We start from the raw sequence: 25,160 nt of genomic DNA on the forward strand, positions 1-25,160 counted from the left end.
TTACAGTCTGAATATATTGAAGTCATAAATGTTATCCTTTACAGTACACTACTTTTCAAACGTTTGTCATATAATCCATCATGAGAAATAGAATAACTAAGTTTTTGAAGTTAAGGCATGCTAATTTATTTCTGTGTTTTGTAGGTTGCCTTGTTTATTGATTATGGTGTGTAGAGTAAATGTTTTGTCAGAAGTTTAATGGAAGAAAGCCAGTTTGAGTCTTTCTCAGGACATTGTGTTCAAGAAAATATGAATTCGTCTAGGTTACTGTTGTAACATCCGTTCCCTAATGGAGGGAACGAGACGTTGTGTCAAGTGAAGCGTCAATAGGGAACTTTCTTGAAGGCCTCGGTTACCTCTGAACTTGAGAAAAAGCCAATGAGAATTTGGCAGACAGAGTTTGCATGTCCCTCCCCTGGACATACGGGTATAAAGGGAATCATGCATCTGTTCATTCAGGTTTTGCACCGAGGAGCCAAGAATAAGGTTCGGCCATCACAGTGGCTCGGTTCAGCGTCGTGGCCGGGGGGACAAATGTCTCGTTACCTCCATCATGGAACGGAGGTTACAACAGTTACTAGACGTTACCCATCTGTCGCTCACTTCGACATTGTGTCAAGTGAAGCAACACTAGGGGTCCCCATTCAATCACGCCATGCGCTGAACCGTGTATGTGCGATGCTGACGCAGGTGCGAGCAGGCAGTTGCATGTCAAAGTGACAGGATGCGTCAGACTGCACATACCCTTCCCCAACGCCCCATAACAAATCGTCATAAACTTTTTAGGTTCCCGGCTTCCCGGAGGGAAGGAACAAAGCGATGTGCCAAGCATGGGAGCAGGCCGCGCCAGCCGCGCCTTTTCTCTCTCTTTGTTTCTCGCATAGAGTAAATGCGGCTGGGGCAATCTTAACGCTAACAAACGCATCAGGGAAGGCGTCCTTTTCCAACTCCTATTCTTTCAGGGGGAAAAGATCCCATGGAGACCACCACCTGCCCAGGCTGGGGGGAGGTAAAGAGTGGCGAAATACATCTCAAAGGTTTTCAGGCCACGCGTGGAAATTGCGCGGATGTAGATCCTACCTGCTGCGAGGGAGGAGTTGCTAAAAACACGGCGACCGGGGACTGCCCAAGAGAGACGCAGATTCGCCAGTTGGGGGACCTTATGCGGAAAATACACACAGGGGGATTAATAGACAAAGGCTCATCCTGTGGAGCACCTATTCCAGTACAGAATAATTGTAGTAACCATAGTGGGTCTGGTCAGCGAATTCCTCCGCTGAATTCGCAGACCATAGGGCTAGGGAGAAAGAACTTCCAGGGAGAGCAAATCTAGTGGACTCTCCTGGGGGTAAATAGCACACGTGATCACCTCAGTGGAGGGGAAAGCACTATGGGCAAGCAGAACACCCAGTCCTGAGTTCTACCTTTCTCAGACCTGAGAGAACACGGGACAAGACCGACTCAACCCTGAGATTGTAAAATCTCGTAAAGGTATTGGGTGTTGCCCAGCCCGCTGCTCTACATATGTCTGCTAGGGAGGATGCCACACTTTTCGTCGAGTGTTCTCGAACAAGGGGGCAGGCACGGCCTGGATGTGATAGGCCAAGGTGATGGCATTAACGACCCAGTGGGAAAGCCTCTGTTTTGGAGACAGCGTTCCCTTCCACTGTCCACCAAAGCAGACAAAGAGCTGTTTAGAACATCTGAAGCTCTGCGTGCAGTCCACAAAGGTACGCAAAGTCTGCCTCCTCCCGGGGCATCGCTTGCAGGTTCTCTACCTGGTCTCTGAAAGGGGTCGTAGGAACCTTGGGCACATAGCCCGGTCGTGGTCTTAGGACAACATGGGTGTCTGCCCAACCACCAGACTCCAGGCAAGTGTCACTGACAGAGAACAAGGAGAGTGCTTTGAGCTTGACTGATTCTAGCGGCTCAAAGGGGGGTCTCTGAAGGCCTGTGTAGGACCACGGAGAGATCCCATGAGGGGAACAGGCATGGCCTGGGAGGGTTCAGCCTCCAGACACCTCTAAGAATCTGATAATAAGCCTGTGCAAGTAGGCTCACTGGGGAAAATTCATATTCGTGCAGCCCCCACGCCCAGCTGTGTGCTAGCATGTCTGTCCCGATGTGCCAACACAGCCAAGGCCTCATCCAGGAGCCGGCTCAACCATGTTGCACACGGCGCCCCAACCCTATTTGGGGGCATCCGTGGTGACCAGAATGCATCAGGACACCTGCTGTAGGGGGACTCCTGTCCGCAGAAAACAGAGGTCTGTCCAGAGGTTGAATGTTTGGCAGCAGGTGGGGGTGATGAACACACGGCATGTGCCGTGGCGCCATACCCATCTCGGGACTCGTATCTGAAGCCAGTGTTGAAGCGGTCTCATATGCATCAACCCCAATGGCGAGACCACCGCAGAGATGCCATATGCCCCAGGAGCCTCTGGAAATGTCTTGAATAAGGTGAGGCATTTCAGCACTCACTCATTGGTGAGGCGTGCTGTCATTGAGACTGAGTCTAACTCCATGCAGAGAAAAGAGATGCTCTGAACTGGGGCAAGCTTGCTCTTTTCCCAATTGACCTGTAGCCCTAGATGACTGAGGTACCTGAGCACTTGGTCCCTGTGGGCGCACAGTGACTCTCGAGAGTGGGCTAGGATGAGACAGTCATTAAGGTAATTGAGTTTGCAGATGCCCACTTCCCTTAGCAGGGCAAGGGTTGCCTCTTCGTGAAGATGCGAGGGGACAGGAACATGCCGAAGGGGAGGACTTTGTACTGGTACGTCTGGCCATTGAACACGAACCATAGGAAGGGTCGGTGTCAAGGCAAGATAGAGACGTGTAAGTAAACATCCTTCAGGTCTACTGCTGCGAACCAATATTTATGCCAGACGCAAGTTAGAATGTGTTTTTGCGTGAGCATTTTGAACTGTAGTTTGTGCAAGGCCCGGTTGAAAACTCGCAAGTCCAAGATCGGTCGTAAGCCGGCGCCTTTCTTGGGTATGATGAAGTAAGGGCTGTAGAAACCCTTCTTCATCTCGGCTGGAGGAACAGGGTCCATCGTGTCTTTGAGTAAGAGGGTCGCGATCTCCGCATGTAGGGTGTTGGTGTATTCTACTTCTGGCGAGGCTTCACAGCGGGGTGGAGCAGGTAGTGTCACATCGGGAGGCAAAATCACATCCCAAGGCTTTGGTGCTGAGAGAAGACTCGAAGCACTTACCTTGCTCCGTGCACCCGGCAGGGGGTGGGTTAGTGATTGAGGAGGAGGTCCCGTGTAGTGGTCCTCTAGACTCGTCAGAACTGGCCGGCCAGGGGGCAGCAGTTGTGGGTCCGGAGGCGAGGTGTCCGCGTCTGGGGTGCCAGGACTGCCGGAGTGTGGCACCGGGTAGCCGTGAGAACGGCACTTGTGGACGGAAGTCAAAGAGCATGCCGGGGGATGGGTGGTTCGTGGGGATCAACTCTGCGAAACCAAGTCTGCTGCCATCCAAATATCGCGTCCATCGCCAGCCGGGTCCTCCTCAATCCCGTGGGTAGAAGGAGCAACGCAGGGGGCTGCTGGAGTGGCAGTCATCTTTAAGAAGGAATGATGTGACCGCAACGTTGCCATGGACAAGTCTTTGCAGTGAGAACATCCACAACAGCCGCCTCAGTGTGATTGCGGCCCAGACGCACGAGTCAGCGTCTGTGACCATCAGGAGTGGAGATAAATCGACCGCATCCAGGACCTACACAGGGGCGGAAGGGCATCTTTACAAAGACGCATCCTGAAAAGTGTGTATTGCTCTTTTAGAGAAAGTAAACTCTTTTAGAAAATATTCTCTTTTACACATGCTGTCGAAGCGCCCAGGGGCAAAGTTGCACTGCTGTGCAGAGAAGCAGAAATCTTCTCAGCTCGCTGATCACACAACCGCTCGGCTCTGAAGAAGAAATCTGATTGAACAGACGCATGATTCACTCCCTTTATGTCCGGGGGAGGGACATGCAAATTCTGTCTGCCAAATTCTCATTGGCCTTTTCTCAAGTTCTGAGGTAACCGAGGCCTTCAAGAAAGTCCCCAAGAGTCGCTTCACTCGACACAACATCGAATTGAGCAACAGACGGGGAACTGTTGTTAAAAATACTACTAAATAGCCTCGCCAGATTACTGCTCACACATTTGAAATTATTAGGGTCTAATTTGTCTCCACTCTTGTGAATTGGGGTAATATGTCCTTGGTTCCAGATGTCAGAAAAACTGTCCGGAATCTTGTCTGTACTATACCTGTGTATGTCTGGAACCAGTTTACTTGTCTGTTTTTTTTTTTTTTGTTTTTTTTTTTTGTCTAGGCAGATTATGTATTTTACATATATGTTTTTTGGTCTACACCAGCTCCACACTGCTCTAAAACCCGAACAACACATTAAGCTCCACAAAGAATCATCTCTGATCTTGCCATTAAGTATGAACTGGCCTAAGGCTCAGCAGAGATGTTCCATTTTTATTTACAATACAGACAAGATCATTTTTTGATGCACCGAGAGTTCTGACCAAGTAGATTTGTGCTGCCCTTTGGGTCTTTATTACCAGGTTCTGTTTTGGTTCTTGTGTAAAAATCTCCACACAGCAGTATGTTTCCTGGGCCTTAAAATTACTGATCTTTGTTTGGATGATGTTTAGAGACTGCTAATTATGGTGAGAGATTTTCCACTAGAGGAATGTATATAACACAAAGATATGGGTTAGTGTCTGAAATGCCAATTTCATTTTGTAGTCTTAGGATAGCAATGGGATTTTCAAAATGAAATGAAAGAATGGTACATGTTTGGCCAGATACTCCATATAGTACACTAATATTCCTCTAGAGTCTTGTTTACAATGGACTTTACTTCATTTAAATGAGGGCGCATTTTCTTCATAGTATAGCCTGAGGGACAGTATACATGCTTACACCACCAATTCTGAATGAGAATAACAATATCAATACAATGCTGTCCCATCAGATTATTTGAAAAGTGCACATTGCTATTATAAATGCTCATAGATTCGACATGAGAAAACCATATGTTAGTTAGTTAGCTAGTTATTTAGTTAGTTAATTAGTTAGTTAGTTAGAATCAACTGTCATACACGCAGGATACATTTTATTTTTGAATGGTCCAAGACAAATCTTCTGTGAGTACAATTAAAAAAATTTTCCCTGACACATTTAAGTACACTTAAAACCACTGCCACTCATTACTGTAAATAATGATAACATCCAGATGCGGCATAAGCAGCGTGTGATCTTAGGACTCGGTCCATGAACTGCTGAAACTTTACCGGGGCCCCGAACAAACCGAATGGAAGCGTCACGAATTTGTGTAATCCGAACAGTGTGTAAAATGCCGTCTTTTCATGGGGCATTGTGTCAATATGGTGCTCTGTGAGCTGAGTCTGGGTGTTATTTCCTAGGCGGTTCAGCCTGATTTCAGCTAATGAGATAGTCTGCACTTTCTGCTTGTCTGGTCATGGCTAACATGGTACGGCAGGTTGTAGGTTGTGTCTTTGTGTAGTTGGTTCTTGTTCTCTGCTGATCTTCGCCATGCCTTATATGAACTCCAAATGTATAGTCATACTAGTAGATATCTCTGTGGATATGGCACATGAATATACCTCATCGCAGCTATGTGGTCTTAACTGTTATTCCTGATTAGACTGGGTTGTTTATGATTATTGGATACAGCTTATGATTACTAGTTGTCCGCACTATATTCACCATTCCATAAAACGTCATTGGAATTTACATTTCTCATCTCCAACTTCGATTCCATCTATATGGTCATCCTGCTCTAATCTCAGATTGTTTTCATCATGCACTTCTTATCGTGGAGTTAATGTTGGCTCGCTAGTTATCCCAGTCAGACTTGAATCAGTCAGTTGGCCTGCTATGGACTATGTGTTCCCATGTAATACTGGTGCCCTTTTAAATGTTTGCTCGTTGACTGGTAAAGGCAATGTGTTCAGAGATGTTATTATTGACAATAACTTGGACAAATTCTTCTTAACTGAAACTTGGCAAAAACTATATAATTACACACTCCTCAGCATTTCTTTGGGTTTGCCGTGAGTCCTGCTCATCTCAACGACCTCAGGACAGCACTCAGATTCTGAAGGTGCCACTGCCAGTCATTACTGTAAATAATGATAACATCCAGAAGCGGCATAAGCAGCGTGTGGTCTGAGGACTCAGTCCATGAGCCTATGAAACGTTGCTGGAGCTCTGAACAAACCGAATGGAAGCATCACGAATTGTGTGTAAAATGGCATCTTTTCATGGGGCATTGTTTCAATATGGTGCTCTATGAGATTTGTACAACTGGGATTAGGTGAGAACCCGTGGCTTGTGACGGTGAGAGGTGGTCTCCGCAAGTGGCCGGGGTGACTCAATTGCTGACTTTTAATTTTTCCTCCGGTCCAAGCTCCTCCCCCTCCAGAACCACAGTTGCCAAAGTCATGGAAACCGCCTCTCTCCATGGTATTAGGAGATTGAGGTGATAAATGTGACGCACTCTGCCTTTATCCATTCGTTTAACCTCACAATCGATTTCCCAGACTCGCCGTTTGACCTCAAAGGGTCCACGCCACTTGGTGAGTAATTAAGAGCTTGATATGGGGGGTAATACAAGGACTTTATCTCCCGGTGCAAATTTCCGCTGCTGAGTACCCCCTATAATACAGCCTGCTTTGCCGTTCTTGACACTGGAGCAAATTCTCCTGTGTTAATTGCCCCAGTGTGTAAAGTTTTGCTCTCAGGTGACCTGCCATCAGATTATAATGAGCCATCTGGATTAACATTTCCTGACGGCACTTTAGTACTAACAATTGGGTTGTATCTTCCTTTGTCTGAGTGTCCAGCATCACTCGATACAACCAATCCTTGATAATTGAAAAATACAGGTATGAGAGTGCTATGCTTGGCTGGAACGCTGACTATCAATCATTTTAACTTGATTGAAGGCATGCCTAAGGGTCTCGTCTCACTAGGGGGAATCCTCTAAGAGCTGGGGAAGTCAAATTTTCCCCCTTCCTTATGTCATCCTGAAGCTGAGCTGATGTAGACGGCCCTGGCACCGCCTCCCCAGCTAGCGAATCGCAAACTACATGCTGAGTCACTTTGTTACGGGACCAATCCACACAAATCCCCCTCAATACTGTAGTAAATGATGGCCATTTCGTACCCAACATTAGTGGATGACTGAGGCGGGGACTAACCACAGCCTTGACACTGTTCTTTTGTACCCGAAAAGTAATAATGATTATCACTACGGGTTAACTCTGAATATCCCCACTGAATATCAAACCAGATATTGGTGAATGGAGGTTTGATTACAACCTGAATCCACCAAGGCTTGGAAGTGCCCAGGTTCCCCATAGCTCCAGCAGACCAGACCAGCCCAGCTTCAGTCCCGCTCCCGCGGAGAGAGCTAGGGGGAACTGGTGGGTTGAAAGATCCCGGGCTCTGGTAGCCTGTTTAGGGGGACAGCTTCCCGTTTCTGGGGTGTAGGAACAGGATAAGGATGAGAGGAACGGGAGGGAGAGAGAGAGAGATAGAAGACAACCACCGCCGACAGGAGTCACGGAGCTGTTGAGCAAAGGTAAATGGGATGGCTCATCTCAGGCTCTCATATTCCAGGAGGTCTGTCACTGGAAGCTATTGGGCCACAAGTTGGGCTTCCTCGGTCAACAGTGGCAAGAGGTAGACTGCCCAGTGGTTGTTGGGCCTTCACCGTCTGCTACAACAGCTCAATAAAAGCTTCCGGGTCATCTTATGGGCCGATCTTGATAAGTGTGACGTGGGGGATGGCCGAAGCTATGGCTAGGGTCACGGTTGATGTTTCCACCTGGGGCATAAGCTCCGTAACCCCAGCCGGTCTTCAGCTTGGGCCTGAATGATCATATTTTCGAGGGCAAAACGAGGGAGCGGGAACCAGCTCACACACTATAGCGTAGTTTTTTATTTTCACTCTTTTCCAGTGCACACACACCAACAAAAGAAACACTCCATAGCTCAAGGATAAACACAACAATAGCTCTTGTTTAACACACACACACAGCATCATCTTGGGACTCTGATTCATCTCTCTCTCTCTCTCTCCACTGGTGCTCTGACTGCAACCTTTATCTCCCTCCTGCTCTCACTGTAACACAAAAAATATAATTTCCCACAGGTTATAATCCTTACCACTCTCATCTCCCCAACTCGCTCTCCATTCACAAATTGGTGTTCGACCATACCCCCACCACCACAATAATAATATAAAAAAAGTCTCACTAACTTTTGTCTCAGCCATAGATACTCTTGAAATCAGAAATTGTATGCTTTTAACACCTATACTTTAAAACGTGATTTAAAAAAACACTATTTCATTCCCTTTTGGCTTTCCGTAGTTTGACACTCGTTGTGTACAGATGTATACAGTTTGCATTGATTTGTCGGGTACGTAAGTTAATTTACAAGAAAGCAGGTTGAAAATAGGCTAAATAGGTACTAGAGATAAAAATAATAGCTAGATTTGCTAAAGTTTGCTAGATTTATTGTATTATGCAAATGAAAATGTCCTGGCTCATGACTTTAAAGATAGCAAACTCCTAGAGTATATTTGTATATCACTCCTTGTTTTCAGTGTTATATATCTAAATATTTGGTACTTACTGCATCTGGATGGACTAACTCAACAACTCAAGTTCCCCTTTTGCATGCATGCACAAAGGTTACATGAGAGCTGGAAAGCAGTTGCGACAAAACAGCGTGTGGGTACTGAATTGATTCTGTATTTGGTATTATCAATACTGTGGAAATACAGGAATCTTTCATTTATATATATATATATATATATATATATATATATACAGTATCTCACAAAAGTGAGTACATCCCTCACATTTTTGTAAATATTTGATTATATCTTTTCATGTGACAACACTGAAGAAATGACACTTTGCTACAATGTAAAGTAGTGAGTGTACAGCTTGTATAACAGTGTAAATTTGCTGTCCCGTCAAAATAACTCAACACACAGCCATTCATTTCTAAACCTCTGGCAACAAAAGTGAGTACACCCATAAGTGATATGTCTAAATTGGGCCCAAAGTGTCAATAGTTTGTGTGGCCACCATTATTTTCCTGCACCGCTTTAACCCTCTTGGGCATGGAGTTCACCAGAGCTTCACAGGTTGCCACTGGAGTCCTCTTCCACTCCTATATGACGACATAACGGAGCTGGTGGATGTGAGAGACCTCGTGTTCCTCCACCTTCCATTTGAGGATGCCCCACAGATGCTCAATAGGGTTTAGGTCTGGAGACATGCTTGGCCAGTCCATCACCTTCACCCTCAGCTTCTATAGCAAGGCAGTGGTCATCTTGGAGTTGTGTTTGGGGTCCTTATCATGCTGGAATACTGCCCTGCGGCCCAGTCTCTGAATGGAGGGGATCATGCTCTGCTTCAATATGTCACAGTACATGTTGGCATTCATGGTTCCCTCAATGAACTGTAGTTCATTGCAGCACTCATGCAGCCCCAGACCATGATACTTCCACCACCATGCTTGACTGTAGGCAAGACACACTTGTCTTTGTACTCCTCACCTGGTTTCCGCCACACACGCTTTACACCATCTGAACCAAATAAGTTTATCTTGGTCTCATCAGACCACAGGACATGGTTCCAGTAATCCATGTCCTTAGTCTGCTTGTCTTCAGCAATCTGTTTGTGGGATTTTTGTGCATAATCTTTAGAAGAGGCTTCCTTCTGGGGTGACAGCCATGCAGACCAATTTGATGCAGTGTGCGGCGTATGGTCTGAGCACTGACAGGCTGACCCCCCACCCCTTCAACCTCTGCAGCAATGCTGGCAGCACTCATACATCTATTTCCCAAAGACAACCTCTGGATATGACGCTGAGCACGTGCACTCAACTTCTTTGGTCAACCATGGCGAGGCTATATATATATGTATATATTGAAATAATAAAATAAAATAATAAAATGTCATATGGTTTCATATCAACTTGATACCTAGCACTGGTACTTCTGACATCACTACAGAAAGATGATTAAAAACATTCAGGGTTTTATTGAAAAAAATTGTGGCTTAATCCCTGGTAGCCCAGCCCTTGAGCCGACCATGCACAGTTCTGCAGTTACACAGTTACATGAGGCACTGCTTAAATTGTTGCATTTAAACAACTTTTATATATCCAGTATACTGTATATATTGTAGCTCTACTCCAACAGCAGATGACTTGTATAAAACTCTGTGTGTGTTTGTGTGTGTGCGTACATGCTCAGTGGAGTGGCTCTGCTCACAGCATTTCTCTGTGGACCGGCAGTTTGTCAGCGGCATGGTAACGGGGTCATGCTCTGAAAATGGGCATCGATTGGATGAGGTCTGCGGTCACGCTACATCAAGTGTCAAACACACATTCACACATAAATACACAAAACACGCACAGGTGCACACAGTACACACAACAAACAATGGAAACTCCAAACTCAAGCAATGTAAAAAAACATAGCATTTTGCCAGTTTGGGACTATTTCATGTGCTAACAGACATTACTGTGTGTATGTGCAAACACACACTCAAAGCAGACAGGTAATGCAGTTAGGAGGGTTGGGAAAAAATTCTGAATTTAAGAATTTGCTCCATTTCAATTTATGTGCTGGAATTTTAATTCAATTGTTCATGTCTCAAAAGATGTTGAATCGGAATTTGAATTAATTATGCACTGTGATTCAAATCAATTATTATTATTATTATTATTATTATTATTGGGGTTCAAAATGGACAAGAACAGGTAGTAGGTGTCCACTTTTGTGTTTCTGTTTAAGGTTTCCATTTGTGATCATTCTAGGAAATGATGTGTTCTTCCACTATGGTCCATAAAATAAAGTTAATTTATTTAAAATAATGAAATACTGTGTATATGAAAAACATCCAAATTTCTATAAATGGCACTTCAAACATTGATTATAAATAGAATTGGTAAGACTTCTCAATAAGGTTCCATTTGTTACCATTAGTTTGTAACACTTGGTGTCCTAGGAGTCAAGAGGAGACGCAGGATTAGGAACTTTAAATCCTTTAATTACAATAACTAGAGTGGAACAAACACTGGAGTGGAACAAACACTGGAGTAACATCAAACATAACAATACAATTCAAGGACTGACAACTACTGACAAAACTATAGATACACACACTTGGAACTTAATAAGGGAATGACATACAGGTGGGGATAACGAGGGAATGATCAGGGCAGTGACTTCTGGGAAACGTAGTGCAGGAGAGAATTTCAAAATAAGAGTCCTTGAATGTGGTGAAGACAGACTGTGACATTACCCCCCATTTAAACAGGGGAAGGGAAACAGGATAGGATGAGCCCCCCAAAAAAATTATTTAGGGTTGTTGAACGGAGTGGAGTTACCTTGGAGACAGGGGCCGTGGAAGGCCTGGAGACAGGGGCCGTGCAAGGCTTGGGGATGTCCATTGTGGGAGGAGATTCAAAGTCCTCATCCTCCACACCCACAGTGAAAGGTGAGCCGCTAAGTTTCAGTGCCACCTCCACAAAGTTGCACAGCATCCAGTGAGGACCCGCCGGAGGCATCCGCTCCTTCAGAGCACTATTCAGACCAGCTCTGAAGAAATAGACCAGAGAGTGGTCCTCATAGTTCACCAAATTAACAAGATGGAGAAACTCACGCACGTGATCCTCGACTGGACGATCTCCATGTTCGAGGAGGAGGATTCTCACAGCTGGTATATCCATAGTATAGGTCAGTCCTGCTGTAACGCTTGGTGTCCTAGGAGTCAAGAGGAGATGCAGGAGTAGGAACTTTAAATCCTTTAATTACAATAACTGGACTGGAACAAACACTGGAGTAGAACAAACACTGGACTAACATCAAACATACCAATACAATTCAAGGACTGACAACCACTGACAAAACTAGAGAGTATATATACACTTGGAACTTAATAAGGTGGGGATAACGAGGAAGTGGTCAGGGCAGTGACTTCTGGGAAACGTAGTGCAGGAGTGAACTTCAAAATAAGAGTCCTTGAATGTGAAGACAGAACAATACGTTTACAGCATTTATTAATCTTAGTTAATGTTAATCAAAACATGTACTAATAAACTGTTAAATTCCAAAGGCGTATTTGTTAACATTAGTTAATGCACTATGAACTAACATGAACTAACAATGAACAATTGTATTTTTATTAACTAACATTAACTATGATTAATAAATGCTGTAAATATATATATATATATATATATATATATATATATATATACACATATATATACACATATGTATATACATATATGTATATGTATATGTATGTATATGTATATGTATATTTATATGTATATGTATATTATATGTATATATATATATATATATATATATGTATATATATATATTGTAAATTGCTGATGATACCTAATGTATTAAGTAATGGAAACTTATTGTAAAGTGTTAACATACAATCTAATCTAATATAATCTTATAATATAATATAATATAATATAACTACAGCAGCTTTATGGATTTCTTTGAATTTTATTCCATTAAATTGAACATCCATAAATTCAAATTTCAATTACAGTTGCATTCTGTTTGCAACCTCAATTCAAATTCATCCATCCATCCATCCATCGTCAACCGCTTATCCTGTGTACAGGGTCGCGGGGGGCTGGAGCCTATCCCAGCTAACATTGGGCGAAAGGCGGGGGACACCCTGGACAGGTCGCCAGTCCCTCAATTCAAATTGAGATATTTAATTCAATTATGAATGGCGCACAACCCCAGCAGAAAGTGAAATCAGGGCATTGACTGATTTTAGATGACCGGGTACACTGAAGACAGGCTGTTTAAGGATATGTCAGTACCCATCACTCACATATGGTTGCTATACCCCATATAAAAGCAGCTCAGACACTTATAGAGGCAGAAAAACAGACAGAGAGAGAGATACAAATAAAGACAGGTAGAAAGAAAGCAAAGCAGTGGGTGGGATGAAGAAACTAGTGACCAAGATAAGTGTCTAAACTACAGTGACAGGCTACATTCATGTCCAATGAAATCCAAAGGTGGGGTTACAAGGTCGCCATAGGCAATGCATAGCTCCTTAATTAAAGGTTGGCACAGTGTGTGTTGCAGTGCCAGTGTGTATGTGTAGTTAGACAGGGCTTGCAAGACTTGCCCCAGTGATATTCTCTCTCTCTCTCTCTCTCTCTCTCTCTCTCTCGCTCGCTGTTGCTCTCTTTCGCTCTCTAACTCTCTCTATACCTCTGAATGTGTCAGTATAATTAAAGTTTCTGTGATCTGTCTGACAGCTGTTTAATGTCAGGGAATCAAGGGGGGAAAGGTCATTTATCTTTGTGTGTGTGTGTGTGTGTGTGTGTGTGTGTGTGTGTGTGTGTGTGAGAGAGCGCACATGTAAGTATGTAAGTGTCTCTCTCGCTCTCATTAATCCCAGTTCTGAAATATCATTCTATTGCTTGATACATTTTGCAAAAAGTCACTGTACATTAATTTTAATGAATTTTGGGGAAGGTATGTCTATTGAACAAGATGCAAAATAAAGAGATTGACTCTCCTTAATCAGCCTGATCCTTTAGACATTTGACACACTTAGAGTGAAAAGAGGGTCACCTTTCAAATGATCACCATTATATTTCCGACACCAGGTGTAGATGATGTATGATTTGTGAGATACATTACAACCACTAGCTATTATTGGTACTGATGCATCGAATCAATAGACAACAAGAGAGTTTTATAAAATATGTTTAATGGATTAAATTAAAAGAATATTAGAACGAATGCTTGGTGAAGTATAGAAAATAACAAGATATGCCAAGAGTGAGTTGGAATATATGAAACACAAGAAGTTATAAAACGTGTGTAATACAATAGAAATCCAATGAAAACTAAATAAATGATTACAACCAATGAACATTTACTCGATCAATGCATTATACCAGAAAAATTATTTGCATTTATTCTTAAAATCATGAATTATTTGTCCCAAACTTTGACAGACCAAAACATTATTTCTTCTTCTGCAAACGCATACAGATATTAAAAATAGTTGTGGCTTCTTATAAAGAAATTCTGCTGATAGTTGCTGGAGCTGGAAATAACAACTCAAACAAGAAATAACAACTTTTATTAACAAACATTACACACCAACCTGCCAACAAACAGAATTTCAAATCGATACAATGCACACATCTAATTTTAGCCCGCCTCCTATCTAACACTTTATTTTAAGAAAGTAAATGGCAGTTTACAAATGTGCTTACTTATTCCATTTTTATTTATGCAATACAATTATGTCAATAACCTATAATACTTTAATAACCTATAATAATTATTTCTTCAGCTGAACAGAAAAGTTATTTTCCTTATTAAAAACATGGTTTGGGTAAAGGGTTAGACTTTATGGGTAGGCTTAAATTTGCATTAGGAGTTAAACTCTATGTTATCTAATGTTAAACTAATGTTATCTATTTTTTTTTCCGTTAATAAAAGTTGTACATTTGTACAAAATTGAGTTCGCCATCTCATACTATTATAACAACTTCTCATGAGACTGGGTTGGCACTGCTTAAATTCACAGCAAAAGCATGTAAGGTCATGGATTTTAATATAGGGAGAATACATGTGGCTTTGAATATCTATCAGAAACTTTTTCACCATTTACAAAAATGGGAACTGACTAATTTAACCTTTTGACCAACCTTTGGCCTAATGAATTTCCATTGCCAAACTCATGAAACCTCATAACATAAATCTCTCATAGTCAGATATTTATTTGTTGCTTTTGTCCTTTATTTGAAAATTATTTTGGCTCTATATTGGCCCATATTTTCAGGATTGTTTTTAATTAACTGATGGAGTGACTAGTTCTTAAATCACCTCCTTGGCTTCAAAGACTCAGGATCAAGAAGACCAGCACAGTCATGACGATCTACTGAAGCATATGGCCTGTGAGTCTAAAGATGAATAAACTTGAGGTTAGGTTTGGATTGTGTTGTGTTATTTTTATTTTCCCTTTTTTTTTTTTTTACATGTGTGTTTTTGCAATAGCATAGGCACCGGGGGGCATGTGTGGGCCAATGCAACCCATTGGCATTTAGGCCCACCCAACTGTTTTCTTATGCCCCTAGTCCACCAACAGCCAAAAACTTGCTGGCCTCAAACCACAAATCGCTAACTTTAGAGGCTGTTGGGCTGGATAATGTCAGCATCAAAGCTTTCAAAACAACAGCAGCCCAAAAACAAAACTATCAACTTATATATACTTTCATTTTAACATTTGCACTGTTGCACTTTAAACAACCAATGCTAAGACGAGACACACATTCAGTTGACTTTATTTTCCCTGTCTAATAAAATAATTGGAACAACTCTCATATCTGGGAATTGATTGGTATAAGTTGATTTAATTGCGCTATATATTTAATTGACTTCGAAAAGGTTCATCAAAACCAGATTGAGTTGACATACGATATGTCTGCATTAAATAACTTTTAATTATTTAAAAATATTAAATAATGTTAAAATGCTCTCAAAACTCCTAAAATTCTAAACTCTAAACTAAAATTTTTTTTTAAGATAAAATAATGTTAATTACTAATATCATATCTGCAAATTATGAATTTTATCCATTATAACTTCTATTCCTTGCATCACAAGCAGCTCGTGACAGCACATATGAGCTCCTCTGAAATAAACATTTTTGAATGTTAAAATATGCTCTGAAAACTTGTAAGGCTTTTAAACTCCAGCCTCTTTTGATCACTGCAACTGAAATCAAATGCAAATATCATATGCGTGCAGGAGCGTAGATTCCAGGAGGACCCCCCACCTCCAAGAAAAATCGACGCCCTTGTATGCATGAATTTATTGCTATTCATTTTATGTCGTAACTTCGAGAAACGGTCAAAGACATATAGCTCTGAATATTTTTTCTCTACCTCGAAACCTGATTCCTTAAAGCTTTTTCTCTCTTACCGTATGCCGCAGGGTAATCTCTCCCCCACTTTAATGAGAGTACATTTGGGATGCAGTGAGACAGTCAGAGTCATTTTATTAACAATAAACCATAGCGGAGACATAAAGACAATATCCATTTCCTTAATTTTTATCTGTAATTTGTATCTGTCCAAAGCCAGCAAATTGTTCTAGGGAAAAATTTGGTCCATTCTATAGTTAAAATGTTTTACATTTTAAAAAATCTCCCTACATTCCATATGTTAATCATGTAAAATAAAAGGAAACATGAATACTGTTGATTGATCTTAAAACATTTTTAAAGAAGACAACCTTTAGTAGCTAAATGTCCTAAATCCGCACTTGGAAACAATTAGCTAAATATCAAAAGTGTAAGCAAAGTTGTTTTATTAAATTAAATTAAATTAAAAGTTCACAGATCTCATGCAGTTGATTTCTTTTAATCCACCCATCCAAAAATATCTGCGGATGCTACAGTGTGTGTGTGTATTAAGCAGTGTGAATGTTTGTGTTTAAGGTGAACGAGTTCAGAGAGTGTGATGCATGTATTCCCTCTCTCATTCCCCAGAGGGCAGTGTGACACATTTGAGGACATGAGATCTTCCTGGGCTGTGTGTGTACAAAATGTGTAAAGTTTGTTGTTACAAATTGGTAATTTCATGGGTATTATTCTATAAAAGTGATTTATGAGGACATTTCTGGTGTCACCATAATTAAAATTGTTTAAAAAACATAATCAAAGATTTTCTTTTCATTATTGTTTAAAAATGAAGATTCTTTTTTGTGAGGGTTAGGTTTAGGGGTTGTGTTAGGTTTAGTGGATAGAACCTATAGTTTGTACAGTACAAAAATCATTATGTCTATGGAAAGTCCACATAATGATAGGTAGACCAACATGTGTGTGTGTGTGTGTGTGTGTGTGTGTGTGTGTGTGTGTGTGTGTGTGTGTGTGTGTGTGTGTGTGTGTGTGTGTGTGTGTGAGCGTGTATTTATCACTTTGTGGGGACCAAATGTCCCCATAAGGATAGTAAAACCCGAAATGTTTGACCTTGTGGGGACATTTTGTCGGTCCCCATGAGGAAAACAGCTTATAAATCATACTAAATTATGTTTTTTGAAAAGGTAAAAATGCAGAAAGTTTTCTGTGAGGGTTAGGTTTAGGGGTAGAGTTAGGTTTAGGGGATAGAATATAAAGTTTGTACAGTATAAAAACCATTATGTCTATGGAAAGTCCCCATAAAACATGGAAACACAACATGTGTGTGTGTGTGTGTGTGTGTGTGTGTGTGTGTGTGTGTGTGTGTGTGTGTGTGTGTGTGTTAGAGAGACAGAGAGAGAGAGTCATAAAGAAAGATAATGTGTTTTTTTTTCAATTCTCATTTCACCACCTGTAATTAAATTACCGATTTTTGTGGATTATAGTGCACTTTACACAATAACACCACCATACACCAATAACACAGAGATACAAAATCTTTATATTTATGGCCTTGTTTATGCTGCTTACAGACTCATTCTGCTGTATGCATGCATGTATGTTTGAGTGTGTGTGCGTGTGTATTGCTGTCAGACACATCATGCTGTATCTGGAGGCTAATTTAAACTGTTGTCCTGCCCTGCTCAAGAGAGGAGAATGTGAAGGAAAGGTCATTCACAGCAGTGAATTTTAACTGAATCAATACAAAGACCTTTCAATACTGGGACCCTCAATTTGGGACCGTCCTAAATGACAATTTTGAATGACTTTTCAAAACTCTATGACTTTTTTATTCTGTGTATAACAAAAGATAACAGTGAAGCATGGTGGTGGCAGCATCATGCTGTGGGGATGTTTTTCAGTGGCAGGAACTGGGAGACTATTCAGGATCGAGGGAAATATGAATGCAGCAATGTATAGCGACATCCTTGATGGAAACCTGCTCCAGAGTGCTCTGGACCTCAGACTGGGGCGAAGGTTCATCTTCCAACAGGACAACGATCCTAAGCACACAGCCAAGATAACAAAGGAGTGGCTACGGGACAACTCTGTGAATGTCCTTGAGTGGCCCAGCCAGAGCCCAGACTTGCACCCGATTGAACATCTCTGGAAAGATCTGAAAATGGCTGTGCACCGATGCTCCCCATCCAACCTGATTGAGCTTGAGAGGACCTGCAAAGAAGAATGTGAGAAACTGCCCAAAAATAGGTGTGCCAAGCTTGTAGCATCATACACAAAAATACTTGAGGCTGTAATTGGTGCAAAAGGGGCTTCAACAAAGTATTGCGCAAAGGCTTTGAATACTTATCTACATGTGATTTTATTTCGTTTTTTTATCTTTAATAAATTTGCAAAGATTTCAAACAAACTTCTTTCACATTGGGGTATTGTTTGTAGAATTTTGAGGTAAATAATGAATTTAATCAATTTTGGAATAAGGCTGTAACATAACAAAATGTGGAAAAAGAGAAGCTCTGTGAATACTTTCCGGATGCACTGTACCTTTGCATGGCAAATTCCATGGGCGAAATACAGTCATCTCAATGGGAATATGTGTAATTGCGAATTCTGTGCAATTTACTTCCGGTGTTGAATAATTTCCTCTTGCTGATTTTGCCTCGAGCTTGGTGAACTTTGACAGGCATGGCCTCGGTGTGGGCAGTGCTTCGTACAGTTACACTGAATATTCACAATGGAAAAGGATATTATTTTAGAGGTGAGTTTCTTTTTAGGCAGATGCTATTTGCACTCATTAGTACAAATAGTGGCAGTTCACCGTCTGTCTGTTTTTTTTTTTTGACTCTATGCGAGAAGCATAGAGAGAAAAGACGCCCGGCTAGGCTAGGCCCATTCCCAGGTTGGCAAGCGTCGCCTCGTTCCCCTGTCTAGGGTAACTATAAGGATTCCGACGACTTTATGGGGCATTGGGGGAAAGGTTTGTGCAGTCTGATACAGCTGGTCTTTTTAGCACATCAACCTGCCCGCTCCTGTGTCAGCAGTACACGTACACGGCTCAGCGCATGACGTGATTTAAATTGGACCCCTAGTGTCGCTTCTTCGACACAATGTCGAAGTGAGCGACAGACGGGGAACGTCTAGGTTACGGATGTTACGGACCATTTCCGGTAATCTAGACGATACTATTACACCCCTGTTTAAATACTAACATCCAGTATAGTGGCATCACTGCTGATTTTTTATTCTGCTTATTTAGATCCCTCAGACACCTACACCAACCCCTACCCCTAAACATGATTATACTTTACAAAAATTAACCATGGTTTTACTACAGTATCCATAGGATCACCATGGTATTTTTTAGAAAAATCATAGAAACCACAAAATTAAACATGGTTATTATATTCACAATATATTACTGTAGTTACACCATGGTTAACCCTCTGGGTCTGAGGGTATTTTGGGCCCTGGAGAAGTTTTGACATGCCTTGACATTTGTGCTTTTTTCAGTTGCTTAAAAACATATTAATGGCTAAAATCTGATAACACTGTATTCAGCACAAACTGGGCTACAATAATATGTGATCAACATGCATGTACAGGTTTGTATTTTTGAGAAAATAATGTTTATGCATGGTTTTTGAAAAAACAAAAATTTTAAGTAACTGAAATAAGGTCATATAACACATACTAAACATTTGTCCTCAAGCCTTTTGAGAACTGGATCTTGTAGCCTAGAGGTTTTGCTACAAAATGATGTGAAAACCATCCTGATCACTCATTCATAAAAAACAATATAGTAATTTAACGTTTGTAAGACACTTTTAGTGTTGATAGGTATTATGCGAGGAAGCGTGAACTATCATGAATATGGATGTATTTCACACCTGAGAGACAAATACCCCTCCCCTGGGCCTATCAATCAGGGATAGAGAATGAATGTGAGGAGACTTAATGATCAAAATCAAGTTTTAAGTTAAAAGAAGTAATCTGACTATATATTTTCTTTACATAAAGACTTTACTTAATTTTAGACCTACACTACCATTTAAAAGAAGTCTCTTCTGCTCTCCAAGACTGGATTTATTTCATCCAAAATACAGAAACAACATTGATATTCTGAACTCTTTTTACAATTTAAAATAACAGTTTTCTATTTAAATATATTTTAAAATGTAATTTGTGATCAAATCTGAACTTTCATAATAAAATATAATCTAAACATTCATATTATTTTTATATCATATTACATATCATATTTATATCATACAGCATACAATTTAAATACCTGCTTTAGCTGAAACAGCATTTAAATGTAACTAAAACTTACTTATTAGGACATATTTCAAATGTCAATACTCTGAATCCTGGCTGGCAAGTCTGGAAACAGTCCCACTAGTAAAATATGAACATGTTTATATAAAATAGCATGTCAACTAATGAAAACTAATTGACTTACTTGTCTGAAATTGTATCCTCAGCTGGATCAAATCGCTCTTCAAAATACAAACGTTCATTGGAGTCTTCTTCTGAGGAAAATGTTAAATCTTCCATACTCTCCTGGAGCTTTCTCACCTGTGTATCGTTGCAAATGTGCAGAAAAATGAATGAAATGTGTTTACAACCTCACAGTCGGGGGCGTTTACATTTGCATTGATCGTCTCAGCACATTAGCATTGAATGGCACGCTCTGCTGGTGGGTGGGATCACATTACAGATAATTAGATAGCCTAGTAAAAACTGTACATCGCTTTGTTTCAAACAGATTGCATTGCAGGAGAATATTTGTTTTAAATTGGAATAGATTTATTTAAAATTAGACATTTTAAGCTTTCTTTAGACATATGTTTCATGTTTATGTGATAAGTATTCGCGAGACTGCTGAAAGCTCACCCTTTTTATTTTCTTTATTTTACAAAAGCACAAGATTTTGATGTTATTGTAAGTGTACACAAATAAAAGTAGACCCTTTATAGTCTCTAATGACGTCTTACACTTATTTGTATACCCACAAATGACGGAGTATTTTAAGTTGTTTCTGCTGTAATGACTAAAATATCCAGCAGGACGCGCCGGCGCGTCCGTCGACCATAGAGGGTTAATTGCATCAAAACTATAGTTTCCACCTAAAGACATGGTTACTACAATTTTACTATAGTAAACCCATGGTTAATTTTATCCAGATCAAATCCTTTGTTCAACACCTTGACCTTCACTTTGACCAAATCACTGCAATTAATCACTTTTATTTATTATCATAAGTAGTATTATAGGAACTATTAAGAGTTGAGACATGGGGAAAAGTATTACAAAAGATGGGATTCGAACCTGGAACTCCAGTATGAAAAAGCATTTTTGCACCGTCATAACAATATGAGAGCTACCACAGCAATATGTGGGAATGCAATTTGTCATTAGCTTGTGTGTTTCCATCAGACTATTGGAGGGCAAATAGTCACTCCATTCTTTTCTCCGTTTCTTATGTGTCAAGTGTCTTGGGGTTGCTGTCTTGCTTTTGTGGCTGCCTTGAGTTCAGCAGTGGTGGGAGTTAGTGTAATAGCCTTTTCCACTTAATGTAAATAGGCACTCCATTCTAGATAACTTAAGTCTCACTTAGTATAAAGTGCAGCATTAAAAATGGCTGCTTGACAATTATATTTTTACTGGTTTCACATGCGCTCAATATCTTCCCACACCATACTACTCCCATGGAATTACATACTGCACTATACAGTGCAGTATGTTGAAAGCAGTATGCTAGTATTCCATTACAAATGTAACTAACATCAGTACACTTTAAAAGTCTATTGTACCTCAATTAACACCTAACACATCACAACAATCAGAGCAAATAGTTCAGCCAAAAATGAAAATTCTGTCATAATTTACTCACCCTTATGTTGTTCTGTTTCTTTTTTTCTGCATAAACGTTTACATTGCTTTAGGACTATGAGAGATGCTCGTTCACAGTAGCTTGCATCTTAATGTGAGAACTTGAGCACTGTTGTGCGCAGACAAATTATGCAAATCAGTGCATACAAGCTTCTCATGCAGTTAAGGAACGCATAATGGTTGACCATATTCAGAGAATAAGCCTTCCAGCTTATTCTGGCCAAGAACCACCCACATTTGTCAGAAAGGGCAACCAACCACCTTTGGTTGTAGAGAAACCAAACACCTTTAGCATTTTTTGTGACATTCAATGCTGCCTTCACGTGCTATCAGAATTACCCTACTTCGCACTTCTAAAGTGCTCATTATGAGTACATCACATTCAAGTGCTTTGTTGTTGGAATTAAAAGTAAACATGGGTAACGGCAGGTTCCGAAGGGTCACGAAGGGCCAGCCGTGAAACAGGCCGAATGATGAAATGGGCTGCCACGTTATGCAGAATGAGCCACATAACAGGCTCCAAAAGGGCACCGTGATATGCCGAAGGGGGCAGAAATATGCAGAAAAAGACACAGGCCAGATTCCATACATTATATTAATATACCCCCAAACCTAACCAAATCCTTAGCCATAACCCTTACAATACTGAGGCCAAAACAGCCATATTTCACTTAAACCTACACAAATGTAGTATTTTGCTAGCCTGACATCAAAATGAATGTGACTTAAATTTGTAGTTCTCTGGTACCTTCTAAACATGAATTTGTCTTTGCCTCATGATTCCGAAAATGGTGTGACTGCCAACCAATCAGATTTGAAATTCAGATTTGATCAGCCATTTAAACCAGCTTTCGCCATATTTGTGTGCAATATTCAATATCGTCCATGACCAGCCTGTGTGTGGCATTTAGGTGTACTGACTCCCCTCTACCTTATCTCTTGCTTGCTAGATACATTACAACATCTTAGTTGGCCCACTCTACTAATATTATTATTCACATTAAAACATGTCAGGAACATGAACCATGAAGTATGAGCTTTCCCCGAGCCTGACAATAAGTCAATACTTGTTTGCACATTAAGATGTTTGTACAGATTCAAGGATATTGGTATACAGTCACGATGGTAGACCTAAATAGAACACAAATTCCCCAGTATTTAGTAGGTTGAATGCAATACTTGTGAAGAACATGATGATGAAATATACTGTGAACTTTTCTGAGACCCAGACTTTATAACTTTTTTATTTCATTGACTGTCAAATGCCTAAATCAGAAAGAGGTCTAATCGTGCCTTCTGTCTTCCAAATGTCAATTCAGTGGCTCTGCAGCAGTGGAAATCGCAGCGGGTTTGTGCTTATCCCATGGGCTTATCGATAAACCTGCATGCTCATTAAATCGGGAGTGAGCGCCATCTTCACCGGCAGCACTGCACATGCCGCTGTCGCCTAGCAAGTGGGGCCACCGAGGGAATTAGGCTGCTAAATTAAAGAGGACCGTGTCTATCGCAGATATCTTCCCAGTCCCTGTGATAGCTGGCTGATAACTTCATATCTCACAGGATACCAACAGGACAGAAACTTTAAAGCCCCTCAGATAGCACACTCAGATGAGAATGAATATATATCCTGTTGTTAACACATACCGTATGTTACTGTTTAATCTGGGGTGCTTATGTGCACTGTAAAATTCTGTTACAATTTGTAATGATGCAGGGACTACAGCAGTGGAGCCAGATTCCCTTTCCAGCAAGCATTCATGTAAAATTCAGGCAACTGAGAACAGATACTACAGTAATATAAAACCTTCTCCAATCTCACTTTCTCCTGCTTTGCTCTACATTCATCCAGTGTAACATGTAAAATGAGACAGAAAGGTGGGCCAAAGTACAGTTTATTTGTACTTGAGTTTGGGAGAGCAATTGATAATAAGCACACTGCTTTAAAACAACCTACAGAATGTAGTATTTAGCAGGAAATTAAGAATTCTTAAGTAGATTTACAGATAGATTATTCAATATAATGTAGACACAATGCACTCTTCCCATAAATGAACATGTATTTTTATGTTTAAGCAAATCATCACTTTGAAATCATATTGTTATCTTTGTCTTGTTTTCCAGTTAAAAAATCTAAAGATCCTTTAAAACCATTGATGAGTAAATTACTCAAATAAGTAATGCACTACAATACTAATTACTTCTCTGAAATGTAAATTACAGTACACTACTTATTACATCATGGAAAAAGTAATCACTTTAATAATTACTTTACTTTTAAGCAGGGATGTAACCACAATATACATTGAGGGGTACATGCCCCTCCCCACTCAATGTTTGATATCCTTGTTGCTGTTCTGCTGCAGCCTATTATGCACTGCTGTCTAATTGTCATTAAGTTGTTGTGGGGATTAAATAATAGTTTAAACAGTTTAATAGTTTAATAAAGGTTACATTTTAGCATGCTCAGAGTTCTAACGTCGCTCGTCAATGTCATTTGAGCCAATCAGATCAAAGAAGGCAGGACTCATTGAAGCTGAGCGTGTATTTAGTTATTCCAGCATCACGTGTCGGCACGGTCAGCTGTTCAGGTTAAAAGTAGACAATTAGTGCCAAATTCTGTCTGCCAACTTGACATTGGCCTTTTCTCAGGTTCAGATTTATGTTTGGCATCCCAGGAAGACCCCTTGTGTCACTTCATTCAACACAACGTCGAGTGAGTGACAGAAGGGGACCAAGGTTCAGTATTTGTTCCAAACAAACAGATACAATGTCTAAGAATTTCAATTATCAGCTTTTTTACTCAAACTGAACTATTAACTGTATATCTACTGCAAAAGAATAGTACCACTGACATTTAGGTGGTGCTCTTTTCAGATGAAATACAACTATAAAAGTTTGTGTTCAGTGTGGAAAAAAATTTAATAAGCCTATGTTCATGTTTATAATCCAAAGGGAGGTGTGCTGAATTCTTAATGTACACTACTGGGTCTTTTTTTAACCCAAATAGAAAAGTTGTTTCTGGATTTATTTTTTTCCAAATCAGGAAATGTTTAAAACAGGGTTGAATAACCTATAATGGGTCTCATAAAAGGTTGATGCATATTCAGTGAACTGTATCTATTGTCCTGGACAACAACAGTGGTTCAAAAAAAGTATTTGTATTAGTAGTAATTGTTAACAGTCTCTCCTATATAATTATATTTTATTTTAATCAAAATTTTTAAATAGGATTAAAAATACAAGGTGTGTTTCACAGCCCGTCTGTCACTTTAGTACAAGACAGAAC

The 25,160-nt window shown here is 40.5% G+C and overlaps 1 long non-coding RNA gene across 1 annotated transcript; it reads right to left on the reverse strand.

Annotated features, from left to right (window-relative positions):
- Positions 1–17,435: 17,435 nt before the first annotated feature.
- Positions 17,436–21,988, reverse strand: LOC127624390 (uncharacterized). Its single transcript, XR_007968150.1, has 3 exons — positions 21,876–21,988; positions 20,442–20,557; positions 17,436–18,196 (listed from the first exon to the last, which is right to left on the reverse strand). It is a non-coding gene; the product is annotated as an uncharacterized LOC127624390 (long non-coding RNA).
- Positions 21,989–25,160: the final 3,172 nt, after the last annotated feature.

Source organism: Xyrauchen texanus, chromosome 30 (genome assembly GCF_025860055.1).
Source record: "Xyrauchen texanus isolate HMW12.3.18 chromosome 30, RBS_HiC_50CHRs, whole genome shotgun sequence".
NCBI classification, from domain to species: Eukaryota; Metazoa; Chordata; class Actinopteri; order Cypriniformes; family Catostomidae; genus Xyrauchen; species Xyrauchen texanus.